We start from the raw sequence: 17969 nt of genomic DNA on the forward strand, positions 1-17969 counted from the left end.
CCTCCTGCGGCAGCCGTCGACCCAGTATCGGTCGGCTCCCGTGTCATCTTCCCGCCCTGTCTCTCACCGGCGCGAGCGCTCCGGCCGGTCGAGACTTCAGAGGTGGGTGAGGCATGCCGTGGCCCGCCAGTCGGCAGCCCCACAAGTCACGGCAATCGAGCCCGACAAATCCCTCTACGGCCTGTTCGACTGGCTCCACGAAGACTGCATCCGAGTGGGACAGCAGCGACCCGGTGGCTGAGGTTCTGGCGGTCGATGGAACACACAGTCCTCCCGGTTTCCCTCGCACTGATGAAGGCATGGGTGGAGGTGACCCGTCGCATCCCCACGATGATTATCTCCCCGAACTTCTCACGTCATTGCAGCGAGAGGAGCTTCGCCGCCGGAACATGGATGCACTCCGCACTCCTATCGTCGGAGAAACCCCCGAGGCCCGGGCCTTGGAGGACGCGCGCTTGGCTAACTTGGCCGAGCGCACTCGACCGGAGAATCTCCAGCGAATACTCGACGAGCAAGCGCGTCAGCGAGCTCCCGAGTCCAGTCGACGTCAGCTCTTCCCGCTTACGCAGGTATATCGGACCCCAGTTCAGAATTTGGCAGCCGCGGCCCGTATAGCAGAATCGATTCAGCCCTCCCAGTCGGAGGCTGGCAGGGGCTTGTTGCAAATCAGAGCGTTGCTCCGGGTAGCGGGGAACCAGAATTCCGCTGTTTCTCAGTCGCGGAATAGGATCCACAGTCGATCCGTTGCAACGGATACAGTCCAGTCGGCTCACAGCCCAAGATCGCCCCCGAGGCGTGAGGGACGCGGGGACCGGCACGATCAGTACAGAAGAAATGAGCAGTATGATCACCGGTTTGATCAACGTCGAGTGCCAACCCCTCCCCCGAGGAGTGGGTCATATGCGCCTTGACAGCAGGATGACAGACACCCTCATAGTGTTGGGCGGAGAGTTCCAGTCGACCCCAGGGACCCAGGCTTTGATGCGAGATCCATCCTCGTTCAGGGTCTGGTTGACAGGAACAGAGCTCACCAGAAGGCCACGACAGGGATGCGCCTGCCAGCAGCAGAGTACGTGTTTCGGGGCCAGAGTGTTTCAGTCGAGCCATCAGGGCCGCAGTGATTCCTCCCAACTTCCGGTTGGCGACTGGGGTCAGCAAGTTCACCGGCGAGTCTAAGCCTGACACTTGGCTCGAAGACTACCGAGTGGCTGTCCAGATTGGTGGCGGCAATGATGAGGTGGCTATGAAGCATTTGCCTCTCCTGTTAGAGGGCTCAGCCAGAGCGTGGCTGAATCAGTTAGCACCCAGCAGCATCTACACTTGGGAGGATCTCTCTCGAGTGTTTGTCACGACCTTTGAAGGAACATGCAAGCGACCAGCAGGCCTTACAGAATTGCGGTCTTGCGTGTAGAAACCGAGTGAAACTCTGAGGGATTACATCCAGAGGTGGATCACTTTGCATCACACAGTTGAGAACGTACCAGATCACCAAGCAGTTTGTGCCTTTAAAGAAGGCGTCAAGAACAGAGAGTTGAACCCGAAGTTCGGTCGGACCAGAGAAATGTCTCTGAATCGGATGATGGAAATTGCCACCAAATACTCTAACGGAGAAGATGAAGATCGACTCTGGAGTGGCAAGCAGAAAGCAGTCGCCCAGGAAACCGGAGGCAATTCCAGTCGGAAGCAGAAGCGGAAGGCCGAGCCAGCCGCTCCTGGGGAGGCCCTGGCCGTAACCCAGGGAAAATTCAAGGGAAAACCCAAGGGGCCCTGGAACCCCAAGAAAGTCAAGGATCAAGATGGAAATGATGTTTTGGATCTGCCATGTCACATCCACACCAAGAAAGATGAAGAGGGTAAGCTTATTTACCCAAAGCATACCACTCGACAGTGCCGGCTCCTGATCCAGCAGTTTCAGGGCAAGCAGTCCAAAGACAAGGAAAAAGAGTCAGATAGAGTTGAGGACAAAGAATATAGTGACGATGGATACCCCCAAGTCAATTCGACCTTGATGATTTTTGCTGACGTCGAAAGCAAAAGTCGACTGAAAGTCATTAACCGTGAAGTGAATATGGTTGCCCCGGCAACACCTAGCTACCTGAAGTGGTCTCAGACTGCCATCACGTTCGACCAGTTCGATCACCCTGCGCACATTGCCACCCCTGGGAGGCAAGCTCTGGTGGTCGATCCAATTGTCGAAGGCACTCGACTGACCAAAGTCCTGATGGATGGTGGCAGCGGCCTGAACATACTGTATGCAGAAACGTTGAAAGGGATGGGCATTCCGATGTCCAGGCTCAGTGCCAGCAACATGAGTTTCCATGGAGTCATTCCTGGAAAGAAAGCCGAGTCACTCGGCCAGATTGCTCTCGATGTGGTTTTCGGTGATTCAAAAAATTACCGTAAGGAAAAGTTGACATTTGAGGTTGTGGACTTCCAAAGTGCTTATCATGCTATTCTGGGCCGGCCAGCTTATGCATGCTTCATGGCTCGACCGTGCTACGTGTATCTCAAGTTGAAGATGTCCGGCCCCAGAGGTGTGATCACCGTTACAGGCAATCGGAAGAAACCAGAGGAGTGTTTTCAGAAAGGATCAAAGATCGCTGATGCTCAGATGTCAGTAGTCGAGCTGCAAGAATACCAGAAGACTGCTGATCCGAGTGAATTGCTGCAAGCCAAGAAGCCAGCTTCAGAATCAGCTTTTCAGTCGTTCGGTGAAACTAAGCCAGTTCACATTCACCCGACCGACCCCAATGCTGCTCCGACTCACATCTCAACGACGCTCGACTCCAAATAGGAAGAAGCGCTCATCCAGTTCCTCCGTGAGAACTGGGACATCTTCGCATGGAAGCCTTCTGACATGCATGGAGTTCTCAGGGGGCTGGCTGAGCACCGCCTACGAGTCGACCCGAAGTTCAAGCCTGTGAAAGAACATCTTCGACGGTCCGCCGTCCATAAGAGGAAAGCTATTGGCGAGGAGGTGGCTCGGCTCTTAGCAGCGGAGTTCATCCGAGAGATTTACCACTCCGAGTGGCTCGCCAATGTTATCATGGTCCCCAAGAAGGACAAGTCACTTCGCATGTGTATTGACTTTAAACATGTCAATCGGGCCTGCCCGAAAGATCATTTCCCTCTCCCCCGCATCGACCAGGTAGTCGACTCGGCCGCGGGGTGTGAGCGTTTGTCTTTTCTAGATGCTTATTCAGGATACCATCAGATCCGTCTGTATGGACCCGACGAGATCAAAACGGCTTTCATCACCCCATTCGGGTGCTTCTGTTATGTCACCATGCCCTTCGGCCTCAAGAATGCTGGAGCCACGTTCATGAGGATGATTCAGAAGTGTTTGCTCACTCAGATCAGTCGGAACGTAGAAGCATACATGGATGATATTGTGGTTAAGTCACGGAAAGGTTCCGACCTGCTGACTGACCTTGCCGAAACCTTTGCTAACCTCAGGGGATATGATATCAAGCTCAATCCATCAAAGTGCACATTCGGAGTTCCAGGTGGAAAGTTACTCGGTTTTCTCATTTCCGAACGAGGAATCGACGCCAATCCCGAGAAAGTTGGCGCCATATTCCGGATGAAGCGCCCTGTGCGTGTACACGATGTCCAGAAGTTTACAGGTTGCTTGGCCGCTCTAAGTCGATTCATTTCTCGTCTCGGTGAAAAGGCGTTGCCTCTTTACCGACTAATGAAGAAGTCTGACAAGTTCGAGTGGACTCTAGAAGCTGATGCAGCGTTTGCAGAGTTCAAAGCTCTGCTCTCCACCCAGCCGGTGCTTGCTGCCCCAATTAGTAAAGAGCCTCTGCTGCTTTACATTGCGGCCACGGGACAAGTTGTCAGCACAGTACTTATGGTCGAGCGGGAAGAAGAAGGAAAGGCCTTCAGAGTTTAGCGCCCAGTATATTATATGTCCGAAGTTTTGACTCCTTCGAAGCAAAGATATCCCCATTACCAGAAGCTTGTATATGGGATTTACATGACCACGAAGAAGGTTGCACACTACTTCTCTGACCATTCCATTACAGTCGTCAGCGACGCTCCACTGTCAGAGATTTTGCACAACAGAGATGCAACTGGTCGAGTGGCGAAGTGGGCGATTGAACTCCTTCCCCTAGATATCAAGTTTGAAGCAAAGAAGGCTATCAAGTCCCAGGCAATTGCAGATTTCGTCGCCGAGTGGATTGAACAGCAGCTTCCGACTCAAGTTCACTCGGAGCACTGGACCATGTTCTTCGATGGATCTAAGATGCTGAATGGTTCCGGTGTTGGGGTAGTATTGGTCTCCCCCCGAGGAGATAAGCTCAGATATGTTCTCCAGATTCACTTCGATTCCTCCAATAATGAAGCAGAATATGAAGCACTCTTGTATGGGTTGCGCATGGCCATTTCACTCGGCGTCCGGCGCCTCATGGTCTACGGCGACTCAGATTTGGTGGTTAATCAGGTGATGAAGGAGTGGGACGTCAGAAGCCCAGCTATGACTGGCTACTGCAACGCAGTAAGAAAGCTAGAAAAGAAATTCGAGGGGCTAGAGCTTCATCACATCCCCCGACTAAAAAATCAAGCAGCTGATGATCTGGCAAAGATAGGCTCCAAGAGAGAAGCCATTCCCAGCAATGTGTTTTTGGAGCACATCCGCTCGCCGTCAGTCCAGGAGGATCCTTTTACAGAAGAAGCCCCGCAACCGAAAAGTGCCACAGATCCGACTGAAGTCGACATTCCTGCTGTGGTCGACCTAGTCATGGAGGTCTTGGCAATCACTCCCGACTGGACGATACCATACATCGCGTATATCTTGAGAAAAGAACTTCCAGAGGACGAAGAAGAGGCTCGACAGATCGTCCGTCGATCTAAAGCTTTCACAGTCATTAAAGGACAGTTGTATAGAGAAAGCGCAACTGGAATCGGTCAGAAGTGCATAACGCCAGAAGAAGGTCAGATAATCCTTGATGATATCCACTCGGGGACCTGTGGTCACCATGCGTCCTCTCGGACCATCGCGGCCAAAGCATACCGAGCGGGTTTTTACTGGCCCAGGGCAAACGAAATGGCGAAAGAGATAGTCGCCAAGTGTGAAGGCTGCCAGTTCTACTCCAACATGTCACACAAGCCAGCATCAGCTCTGAGGACCATTCCACTCGTCTGGCCCTTCGCTGTTTGGGGACTGGACATGGTTGGTCCACTGAGAACAGGCAGGAGCGGATTCACACATGTGCTTGTGGCAGTCGACAAGTTTACCAAATGGATTGAAGCCAAGCCTATCAAAAATCTTGATGCTAGCACTGCTATCAGTTTCGTCAGAGAGTTGATATTCAGATACGGGGTTCCGCATAGCATCATCACTGACAATGGGTCAAACTTCGATTCAGACAAGTTCAGAGCTTTTTGCGCTTCTCAAGGCACACGAGTCGACTACGCGTCTGTCGCGCATCCCCAGTCGAATGGACAAGCTGAAAGAGCAAATGGTCTAATTCTCAAAGGACTGAAGCCTCGACTGATGCGTGATCTCAAGCACGCAGCAGGTGCTTGGGTCGATGAGCTTCCGTCAGTTTTATGGGGACTGAGGACCACCCCGAACCGGTCGACTAGAAGAACGCCATTCTTTCTGGTTTACGGAGCCGAAGCCATCCTGCCGAGTGATCTACTTCACAACGCCCCCAGAGTCGAGCTTTATAACGAAGACGAAGCAGAGCAAGCCTGGCAAGACGCAGTCGACCTCCTAGAGGAGGAGAGGGAAATGGCTATGATCAGATCGACCATCTATCAGCAAGACTTGCGTCGATTCCATGCCAGAAATATGAAGAGCCGAGCCTTCCAAGAAGGAGATTTGGTCCTCCGAGTGGATCAGCAGAAACCACACAAACTTGCTCCTACTTGGGAAGGCCCCTTCATCGTCACCAGAGTCCTCCACAATGGAGCATATCATCTCTACAACGTTGGTCGCCGGATCGACGAGCCACGAGCTTGGAATGCGGAACTACTCCGCCCATTTTACACTTGAATTCTCACTCGGATGAGGTGTAATAAGAAAAACTTCTGTAGTTTATTTTTATCAAAGACAAGAGTGTCCCAGTTCTTCCTGTAATTGCTGTCACTTTTGTTTGCGTACGAAATCCCCCAGTGGGTGGCTTAGCTGCGAATCCGTTTCGCCTAAGTTTGCAAAAAATCCTACCGAGTGGCGAGCCAGACTCCCACTCGGGGGCTTAGCTGCAGCCCAGTGCTCGCCTAAGTATATAAAAATCCTACCGAGTGGAGAGCAAACCTCCCACTCGGAGGCTTAGCTGCAGCCCGGTGCTCGCCTAAGTGTTTGAAAATCCTACCGAGTGGAGAGCGAACCTCCCACTCGGGGGCTTAGCTGCAGCCCAGTGCTCGCCTAAGTGTTTGAAAATCCTACCGAGTGGAGAGCAAACCTCCCACTCGGGGGCTCAGCTGCAGTCCAAGTACTCGCCTAAGTATATAAAAATTCCCGAAGATATTCAACGATAAATCAAGTTCGGATAAAACCCAAAGGTCCAAGACCTCAGATCAAAGTACTCGAGCCCTCGGCTAGACAGAGTTTAACGGTTACAGAATCCACTCGGCATGCCGAGGCAAATTTAAAGTGAAGCATAAAAGTTTTTCATTCCTCAAGCGGAGGACTGGAAGGGGCGACGAACTCGTCCAAGTCGATCCCGTCTGCAATACGAGTAGCAGCAGCAATGAAAGTCTCCATGAAGTCTTGAAAGCTGTGCTTCCTGGTATTGGCAACTTGGATGGCGGCCAGCTTTTCTTCTCGCGCCTCCTTGCAATGGACGTGGACCAGAGACAGAGCGACATCAGCACCATATCTGGCAGAAGATTTCTTCCATTCCGCCACTCGACCCGGGACTTCATCCAGTCGAACCATCAGAGACTCGAGGTCATTCCGAAGCGTCGTTCCAAGCCAGAGTGATGTGTCGATCCGCGACATCGCAACCTTCAGCCGAGCAAGATAGTCAACAACGCTGGTAACACGAGACTCCAGTCGGAGCACGTTCATAGCAGCCTCGTCCTTCACGAGAGAATTGGCGGGATCCATGCCTGGCTCCACTCGACTGGTTTCCTCTTTGAAGCTCTGGCAGAATTCTGCAAACACGATTCAAGAATAAGACAGTGGCCTTACGCGGGCTTGGTAACTGCAAGACAGCCGGTTCGGAATAATTACCTTCGAGCATGACGAACAGCTTCTTGGCGAGTCCACCGAGATAAGCCTCCAGATCGTTTACCTTCCCCACCAGCTCACCCGCCTTGTCGTGCAGAACCATCTTTTCTTTCTTCAGTCGACTGACCTCTTGATTAGCTGTTTCGAGAGCAGTTTTCAGTCTGGAGTTCTCCTGTTCAAGAGTTCCGACCGAAGCCAGTTTCTCTTCTGCAAGCTTCGTTTTGCTCGAGGCCTCCTTTTGTGCTTCGGCAAGATCTTGATCCTTCTTCTTCAGAGCTTCCTCCAGTTCATCTACAGAACGTCGAGTGAACTCAACATCAAGAATGGGCAAGAAAGGGAAGTCACTCGTCAAGAATGAGAAACCTCGCCAGCCATACCTTTTGCTTCGTCTCGCGCCTTCTGCAGGTTCTGTTGAGCGAGCTTCAAGTCAAGATCGAGCTGGATCTGTTTGTTCTCCAACTCAGTGTAGAGAGCCACAAGTTCACAGGATTTCTGCAAAAGTCAGTCGGCAGAGGTCCAAGATAAGTTGCTTCCGAGTAACCAAGAGACAATGATGACGTTTCTAAGACTACAGCTGAATCAAAAACATTCAACAGTAGTCTCGGGGACTACACCCAGTGGGTGCACTCAGCGTGCCCCCACTGGTTTTGAAAAAAAAATCGACTGCCCGCAGTCGACCGGATACAGTTTCATTCGACATGGCCTGGCCAGACCGAGTGAAGGAGTAAAACTACAGCAACGCAATATAAAGACTACAGTCGACTGCCAGCAGTCCACCGTAGTCTCGGGGACTACACCCAGTGGGTGCACTCAGCGTGCCCCCACTCGACCAAAAAACTTAACAGAAACACCTAGTGGGTGTACAGATTTAAAAGATCTTCGGAAAAGAGATTCTTCAGACAGCATTCCCTAACAGAACAAGCAGTGAATCGACTGACCTGGACGTTACTCTGAAGAGCTGAACTCGCGTCATAAGCCGCTTGGCTGGCGTCTCGAACCACCTTGACCTGCTCCATCATGATGCCTGCCTGGCGTATAGCTTCCTTAGCTGCACCCACTTGGTCCTCAGGGACGTGGTGTGTGGCGAAGAGCGAAGGCGGATTTACGGTCGACGTCGAGGGCGGCGCACTCGCCAGAGGATTGGCGAAAGTCACAGAAGCCCGGGTGGTATCGCCACCGTCTCGAGCTACGGCCTCAGGCGCCGGAGTAGATTGTGGAGTCTCGCCAGCCGACGCTTTCCTGTTCCGCCTCACTCTCAGCGGCGCTTCGTCCTCGTCGTCAGGAAGGCTAATAACATGAGGAGGAGCTACGAGAAAAATTCAATCGACCAGAGTTATAAGAAATCGTCAGTCGATTCAAAGCAGAACATCAGTAATCATACCAGGATTGGAAGTAACAGCATCTTCCATCTCTTGATCATCGTCCTTGGCGGAGATCTCAGAAGTAGCAGCACTGCAAGTTTTGAAAGACCGTCAGTCGGCTTAGTGGATCGACCAAGGATCCGTCCACGGTCGACAAAGGAGAACAAGTTCTATCATTACCCAGAAATGGTGGGGACAGTCATCCTCATCTTGGGCAGAGCCTTGGGTGGCTTGGACGGCGCCGCGCGGGGGTGCTCGGGAGCTTTTTCAGTCGGCGCTGGAGAAGAGGTCCGAGGGCGCTTCGACGACTGCCCAACGGGAGCAGTCGCCTTACCACGTTCCCACGCAGGGTCGTGTGTAAGCTTGGGTCGCCTTTCCGAGCGAGGAGGTCCAGCTTCCTCCTCCTCCTCCTCTTCGCTGGAGTCGACGCTGTCGTCTCCCTCCCCTTCGCCGTCAGACTCCCACTCCCCCAGTTCGTCTCCGCTTTCGCCTCCGCTCGCCTCCCCTTCCTCGGCCAGCCCCTGTGCTCCGTTGGGTGTCGAGTACATCTCTGTAGTTGCCTGGAGAATAGCAGACAAGCCGAAAGTCAGTCGACCGATTCAAAGAGAGCAAATGAAGAAAGCAAGATCTCAGTCGGGAACACAAGGTCAGACCTGGTCCACGTCGTATGTACTGTCAAGCGGGACAACCCTCCTGGCTCCTCGGGGGTTGTCTTTGTTCCCTGTGATGCTCGACGGCCACCCTTCCAGCATCTCGTCGGTGACCTCCTCTGGGTGAACCCGAGTGGTGTCGTCGAGACCCGAGTACAACCACATAGGGTGGTCACGAGCCTGAAGCGGTTGGATGCGCCTCCGAAGGAAGACCTCCAGCAAGTCCATGCCGGTCACGCCGTCTCAGACAAGCTGAACCACTCGACCAACCAGCACCTTGACTTGCGCCTTTTCCTCCGGCAGCACTTTCAGAGAGGCAGGCTTTTGAGCTCGGTCCAGAGAGAAAGGGGGAAGACCAGTCGAGTGCCCTGGGGTCACCTGGTCTTGGCAATAAAACCAGGTCGACTGCCAACCACGGACCGACTCGGGAAAAGTGATAGATGGAAAAGAACTTTTACCCCTCATCTGGATCGCCAGGCCCCCGCATAGCTGGATCACTTGCGTCCGTTCGTCACTCGACTTGGCTTTCTTTACCGATTGGGAACGGCAAGTGAAGATGTGTTTAAAGAGTCCCCAATGAGGGCGGCAACCCAAGAAACTTTCGCACAAGGAAACGAAAGCCGCAAGATACATGATGGAATTGGGAGTGAAATGGTGGAGCTGCGCTCCGAAGAAGTTCAAAAAGCTCCGGAAAAAAGGATGAGGAGGTAGAGAAAATCCGCGATCGATATGGGTGGCGAGGAGGACGCACTCACCATCACGAGGTTGGGGTTCGACTTCTCCCCCCGGGAGACGCGCAGCTTCGTGGGGAATGACTCCCCCCTCGACCATGTCATCAAGATCTTCCTGCCGAATCACCGAGGGCATCCAGTCGCCCTGGATCCAATCCCCGGGCAGAGCAGTCCTCGAGGAAGATCCGCCCCGAGCGAACTGGACATACTCTTTCGGAGTATCAGGGTTTCGGACGAGAACTCATCTGTTACACGGCCACTTCAATGTTTTTTAAACTTATTTGAACTCCGGACTTCTTTTGTGTTCAATATGCAGCATTCAAAGTGACGTCATCAATTTCCAACATGTTCTGACATCATTTATTGTTTTTCGGTCATTTACCTAATTGTTCAGTATGCAGCATTCAATTTCCAGAAGAAAATAAATAGAAGAAAAGAAATAATGCAGAAAATAAAAAACTATACAAAAAAATTACTCAAAAATAAATAGAAGAAATAAATAATGCAGAAAAGAAAAAACTATATAAAAAACAACTCAAAAATAAATAGAAGAAAATAAATAATGCAGAAAAGAAAAAACTATATAAAAAATTTGTTGGCGCGCTGCCCAGTGGGCCTGCCAGACCTAGGGTGTGCAAATGCAGGCCCAAAAGGGCCAGCAGGCTCACAGGGCAGCGCGCCCTAATTAATTAGGCCCAGAAGCCTGCTATATAGAGGAGTTCGAAGAGGTAGCCGCGGGTGGGTTTATAAACCAGTGCGGCTGCACTTCGCCCGGCGAGGTGGGACTAAACTTTAGGGTGGCAGCGCGAGGCCTTTAGTACCGGTTGGTGGCTCCAACCGGTACTAAAGACCACCCTTTAGTACCGGTTGGAACCACCAACCGGTACTAAAGGCTTGCTCTTCCCGCCTCTTGGCCTGGCCAAAGTTGGCCTTTAGTACCGGTTGGTGGCTCCAACCGGTACTAAAGGCCTCTCCTATATATACAACACTTACGAAAATTCAGTTAGATCTCCCCACTTCTTTCGTCTCCAACCTCTCACGCGCCGCTCGAACCCGTCCTCGCTGATGAAGTTATGTACCTAGGGTAAGGGCATGGACCTGTCCTAAGAGCCCTAACCAAGGACATCCCTGGAAGAAGTCGCCTTTCAATCGACTTGAAGGTATCCCACTCGACGGATTCAAGACACTCGACCAGGAAGCTACCACTCGACTACGAAGCCAACCACTCGACTGACAGGAGATCTAAAGTCACTCCGCAAGCGGCCATTAAGTAGTCTTTATGGTCATCATAGCACTTTAATAAGGACGTTACCAGTAACGCCCAGTCTTAATGTATTTTAACCCTGCATTACTAAGGACCGGAGGGGTCTGGCGAACTCTATATAAGCCACCCCCCTCCTCAGTAGCAGGGGTGGGCACACCTGTAATCCATACACACATAATCCAGTCGACCGCCTCCGGGCACCGAGACATAGGGTTGTTACTTCCTCCGCGAAGGGCCTGAACTCGTACATCCTGGTGTATTTACGGCTTCTCTATAGCTGAGATCTAGCCTCTCCATACATACCCCCCTACCTCACTGTCAGAGTTAGAACCACGACACTCACCGCCCGTCGCCCGTCGTCCGTCGTCGTCGTCGCTGTCCCCGCCGCCGCCCATCGTCGTCGCCGTCTCGCGCCGCCGCCCCGAACGCCGCGCGCCGCCGTCCGTCGTCGTCCCGCCGCGGTCCCGTACGTCTCTCGCTCTCGCGTATACCCGCCGCGCCGCCGTCCGTCGTCGTCACACCCGGCCCGTACGGCGGCGCCGCCGCCCCTGCCCCGTACGCCGGCGCCCCCGCTCGTACGTACGGGGCGGCGGCGTACGGGGCCGCACACATACACACATACACACACATATATACGTACACACTACACACACACATACACACGCACACACATTTTTTTTACTTATTTTCTGTTTTTTAGAAAAGTTAATTAGATGATCGAATGTTTGATTAATGTCGAATGTTAGATGAATTAGCTAGATAGAAAATTGTCGAACTATAGAGATTTGAACTAGTTGAATAATTAATATAACTAGTTTATTTTTAGTAAGAAAATTATCGAACTAGTTTATTTAGGTATATGAGATTTGAACTAGTTCAATAATTAATATAACTAGTTTATTTTTAGTAAGAAAATTGTCGAAATAGTTTATTTAGGTATATGAGATTTCAACTAGTTCAGTAATTAATATAACTAGTTTATTTAGGTATATGAGATTTGAACTAGTTCAATAATTAATATAACTAGTTTATTTTTAGTAAGAAAATTTAGGTATCTGAGATTTGATGATCTAATTAAAATATTATTTGTTAATGAGTTTTTCTATTTATTTAATTTTTTATATATTTTGATTTTATATAAATGTTAGATTAATATCGAATGTTAGATGAATTAGATAGAAAAGTTAAATATATAGTAATGTCAATTGTTAGAGATGAATATAGTTAGATATATTAATGTCAAATGTTAGATGAATATATATTTGGCTAGATATTAATTAATGTTAGATAGTAATAGGTGTTTAATGTTTCACCTATATGAACATAGGAAATGTCATCTGACAACGAAAAAGATTTCATTATGTGCGAACACTGTGAAGACCAGCGCGGCCTATGCGACAGAAATTTCCTTGTTGATGGTAGGCGCTTCAGCATCAAGCTGGATGAGACATTCGAAGTTGATACAGTAAGTCACTTTGTCAATTATTATTTGAATGCAAAACTTATGCTTCATTTGCTTCAACTTATAATTTTAAATTTTCACTATTCTACTAGCGCATCCCCTGCCATGCAAGAATTTTTGTCTTGGATAAGATAGGTTTTAGTGCTATAGATGATATGGAGGTAAAGAGGGTTTACTTGAAGACAGAGCATGTGTATACTTTCAATGTCAAATTATATAATGGAGACACATACACCCATTTTGAATGCAAAACTTGGCAAGCACTATGCAAGGCTTATGCATTTGAGCCTGGTATGGTTGTCACCTTTGATATTCGTCTGGAAGATGATATTGAAGTTAATATAGACATCTGGGTCGATATGCAAACGCCTCCAGTTCTATCATTATGTGAGTTTTTCTCAACCATGCATGCATATGTTTATGTCTTTGATACAGTTTATTCAAAAATAGTTGACAACTAATTTGTATTGTCAGCTTATTTCGGTTCAAGCAAACATGTCCGGCGCTTGGTAGACAGGACCTACTACTGCCCCGGGGCTCAACTAAATTGCGAGGAGATAAGTCATTATGTTTCATGGCTTGAGGATCTTAATACTGTCAAGACAAATTTTTTTCCTGAACTTAGAAATGTTAGTACTCAAAACGTGCGGCCAATGGTGATCGTATTGAACTACGGTCACATCTATAATCGAAAGATGGTAAGATTTTAACTATTTGTCCTTAATTAGTGCATCTTTTGCATACATTATTTTTGAAGCTAAACTTTCATTGCTTAGTATATTAATTACTATACGATGTTCTTCAACAGGGACTTTCGATGACAGTTGTGCCTCAGTGGATCGAGACTAAAGGTGACATGTCAATGGTTAGCTTACGGCCAAGATATCCTACATTGCACATGAGTGCATTCAGGATTTCTGAAAGCGAAGAATGCTTAATAGTGAAAGATTGGAGCAAAATTGTTAATGATCGCAGAGAAGTACTAGGGGGCAGCAAGGAGAAGCGCAATCCAAGATTAGGAGATAGATTCATCTGCATGCTCCAGTATGATGAATCGGGAGAGCTATACATGTTCTATGCTATTCTACCTGAGAGGGAGCAGCACTAGTTCATGCTCTTAATTAGTGTCTCATGTCCTGAACTTCGATGTTGGTGATGATTATGTTGAACTCGATGATATCTTTGCTTCTGTTACAAAGTGAATGTTTCCTCTTTAAGCTAGCCAGTGTTGGTGATGATTAGATAGGTAGCGGTAATGACTATGATGATTAAATAGTGGTAATTAGACGACTACGATGATTTTTAGCTAGCTAGAGTTTATTTATTTATTAATATGCGATGATGATGATGATGATGATGATGATGACGACTACAACTCATTATAACGTAAAACAATCCTAAATTAAATTGATAACACAAATTTAATTGAAAAATACAAAATAAAACAAAAACCCACAAACATTTAGTACCGGTTGGTGTTACCAACCGGTACTAAAGGGCTCCCGGCCCCCGGAGCTGGCTCGTGCCACGTGGTTTCCCTTTAGCACCGGTTCGTGCTGAACCGGTACTAAGGGGGGGGCGGGGGGGGGGGGCTTTGCCCACACTTTAGTACCGGTTATGGAACCGACACTAAAGGGCCTTACGAACCGGTGCTATTGCCCGGTTCTGCACTAGTGATGAAAGAGACTTGATTCATTATCATATATGTTCACTCATTTCAGTATTCAAAACATCTAAAATGTGTAGCGATGGAGGTACTACTCTGTACATCTGAATCATTTCATCGTCGTGCCGGTGCCGGTGTACTAGCTTAGTATCACTAGTGGCCACATTCGGGCACCACCCGGGGCTCTGCGAGCATCTGAGCCACGTGAAAAAAAAATAGGGAGCGATGAAGAGGTTTTCTAGATACGGTATAATTCTTTTTACAGCGTGAAAATAGTCTTTTTGTGTGTGAGAAAAGAGGTTTTTTAGATACACAAACATGATGCCTAATCCGGCGTCCCAAATTTTGGCACGGTTTGATTCTTTTATAGCATTAAAGAGGTTTTTCCGGATGTTCTTTTACAGCGTCAAAATAGTCCTTTTAGGGAGTGACAAAAAGGTTTTTGAAAACATTGCGTCCAAAGCGGATGCACAAAAATACGACGCCCAATTAGACGGCCCTACCTATCCAGCTCCTTAAATTCACAGCCTAGCAGCTTGTGCACTATTCAGATGTGCAAAAACACGTTGCGCTATTCAGATGCGCCAAAACACGTCTAATTCGATGGTCCTACCTATTCGCCACCCTAAATTTGCAGCCTAGCAGCCCGTGATAAAGTTTTTTAGTGCATGCTCTATTTTACAACGTCTGTTGAAGTGTTGTTTGTCTTCGACACATAAAAATGATGGTTTCTAACGCGTGAGGTATTTTTTGCTCTAAAAACAGCCGGGCGCCCAATACCCACACAGTCCGGTCTGATCGGTCAAAAAAAACCCTACCCATACACCTGATCGAAAAAAAAGACGATGCCTCAAATCCGTCTCAAACCCGTCATATCTCCAGTCTAAATTGAATAACATATGGGGAGGTCAGACCCGACCCACATTGGTGGGGAGGAGGCCCGGGCGCGTCCTTCACGTCGGACCCGGCCCACCTGATCCCACATATAGTCGTCCTCGTCCGCTCCTTGGATCAAACCCTAGCCACTCCACTTTGTCCCCTCCACTACACTCCGCTCTGCCCAGCGATCTCTGGCATGGCAGGCAGCGAATTCGAGTCCTACACCTTCAGATTCATCGGCCCCGAGCTCATCCAATGTGGTCCCGAGGAGGACATGACGGTCCGGCTTACGCTCCGCCATTTCCGTGAGGAGGCCGCCCGACGATAGCGCTCAGACTCCTTTCACGGGGATCCATTGCGTCCATCCAAATGACGCATGGATCCGCCGCAAGGTGTGGCATCACGGCCTCATCCGGGCGCGTCCGCGAAAAGTGACCAGGCCTCAAATAATTCATTCCAGATGCCGCGGACGTTTGAGGGTTCAAATTTACCAAGTTCGGCTGTAGATGCTCATAAGATGTACAGTTCTATGTTTGAGTGATGTCAGTTTTAAGTTGATAACTAAGGTTATTAATAATAGGGTTATTACTTCAGCTGATAAAACTATAACCCCTGTACAAACAACATTTACCAAAGGAAGATATATACTTTAGTAGTTATCTTACATAAAGCTTGAAATGATATTCATGGGAACAAAAATGATGTTTAAAATAGATTTTGAAAAATCCCATGACAATTGTGTTCAAACTTCCTTTTTATGTTCTAGGGAGATGAAGGTTTTCCTAGTTTCTTCTAAAAGAAGGGCTATTGCCCATTTTATAAATAAATCCAAACGTGACAGAGGGACCCCATGATGACAATGGGTAGGGTATGTGTGGGTACAACCTTCTTATTGTTTGCTATTGCCTGACTTTATTTTATCAAAAAAGGCTCGCGCTCCGCTTTATAGATAAAACAACTACCATGCAACTCGACATCACACCACACACACACACACACACACACACACAAGGCAAGATACAACGATGATAGAATCTAAAGCTAAGGATGCTATGATGCCCCACCGTTGACAAGGAAACAAGCACACTCTACTCCTATGAGACGTGCTATGAGCAGCGATGACACATGCTGCGACCAGTGGGATAACATGCTGCAAGCGGGCGATAACGGGATGCTTTGACTTGCTAGGATGACATGATGCAAATGGTTGGACGATGTGTTGCGACCTTTGGGACGACATGTTGCAGGCGGCTATGGCGGACGCTACAACCAAAGGGAAGATGTGCTTCGAGGGCATGTTGACGGATATTGCAAGCGGCGACGGATATTGCAAGCGGTGGGACGACATGTTGCGAGTCCGAGCGCTCGGTCTTGTAGAAATCTCCGCACAAAAGATCCATCGGCTACGGAGTCGACTCGGACTTAACTACCTTTGGGCGCACTAATTGTAATGAGGATCACAAACCCTAGAATCCTCGATCACTTTACTTGAGAAATGTCCTCTTCCATTAATTCAATGGTCACTCCACATGGATGCAATTTTTTCCATGACTTATCTGATTCGCCGTAGCTCCATCGAAGGCTTTCCACATGGATGCAATTTTCCGTGGATCGGGTGGGGGGGCTTCAATCTGAATGATGCAGTGATCTGATTCAGCTATCTAGCTTCAACTGCCATCATTCTCAATTCAGGTGAGCATGTATAAGGTAAGGTGTGTAACCATGTTGAAGATCTGCAAATTAAGTGATCATTCCTGAATCAAGGTACTTCCGTTAGTTCAGGTTCAGCCAATGGGCATCTACTAGCTAGTATTCGACAGCACCAGCAGCAGATCATGATCTTACTCTCCATGCTCAAGATGAAGCTCCTGCAGAATCGCCATCTCTCCACCGCCGTGGTGGTCTACCATCCCGTCGTCCGCCTCGGCATCGGCGGCGGTGGCAACGTGCAGGTAGGTTATGTAGACGGCGAGACAGTAGCCGAAAAGAGCAGCCAATGCCATGAGCAGCAGCAGCTGGAAGACCGCCGCGCAGACGGCGCCTGCCACGGTGCGGGTCGCCGGAGAAACCAACGTGCCCCCACACGATGAGGAAAAACGTCGCCGTCTCCATCCCCGCCGGGAACAGCACGCCATGCAGGAGCACTAGGCCCACGGTCACCACCCAGAGCATGGACCTGGTCGAAAAATCAAATGTGGGAGATTATGACTTGCTGTGTCATCTTACACAACATGATCATCGAGAGCGAGCAAGAAGACCCAGTGTTTGACACTAAACCATACTACAGGCAGGGTCCTCTAGCCTAAGTTGATCACCAGCTACCGGCAACCTGGACTGCCTATCTCAGTATGCGTCAGGAGATCCGAGACCCGCAGGTGCATCATCAACTACAGCAAGATCTGATAGAGCACCTATGGAGGCTCAAGGGCGACGCTGGGCGCAACTTGTGATGAAATATGAGTTTTTAATTGTTGAACTATATAATTTGTATTGAACTATTTGTTGTTGTACTATTTTGTTGAAGTATTTAATATTTCTGTGATGAAATATGTGATAAAACATTATTATGTTGATAATTGAACGCCGAACAATGGTGAACCACGCCGAATATGGGCCTATTGTCGCCCATATGGGCCCTTTATTCGTCGAAATGAGGCTGAAAAGTGGGCCAATATCGGCACTTGGGGCGAGCTGGGGGCGACGACTGGGTGCAAAACCGCCCCCAGCGCCGATTGTATCGCCGGCTCGCCCTCAAGGGGCAATTTTTATG

This window comes from Triticum urartu, chromosome 4A (assembly GCF_056163025.1).
Source record: "Triticum urartu cultivar PI428250 chromosome 4A, HENAU_Tu73, whole genome shotgun sequence".
Lineage (NCBI taxonomy): Eukaryota > Viridiplantae > Streptophyta > Magnoliopsida > Poales > Poaceae > Triticum > Triticum urartu.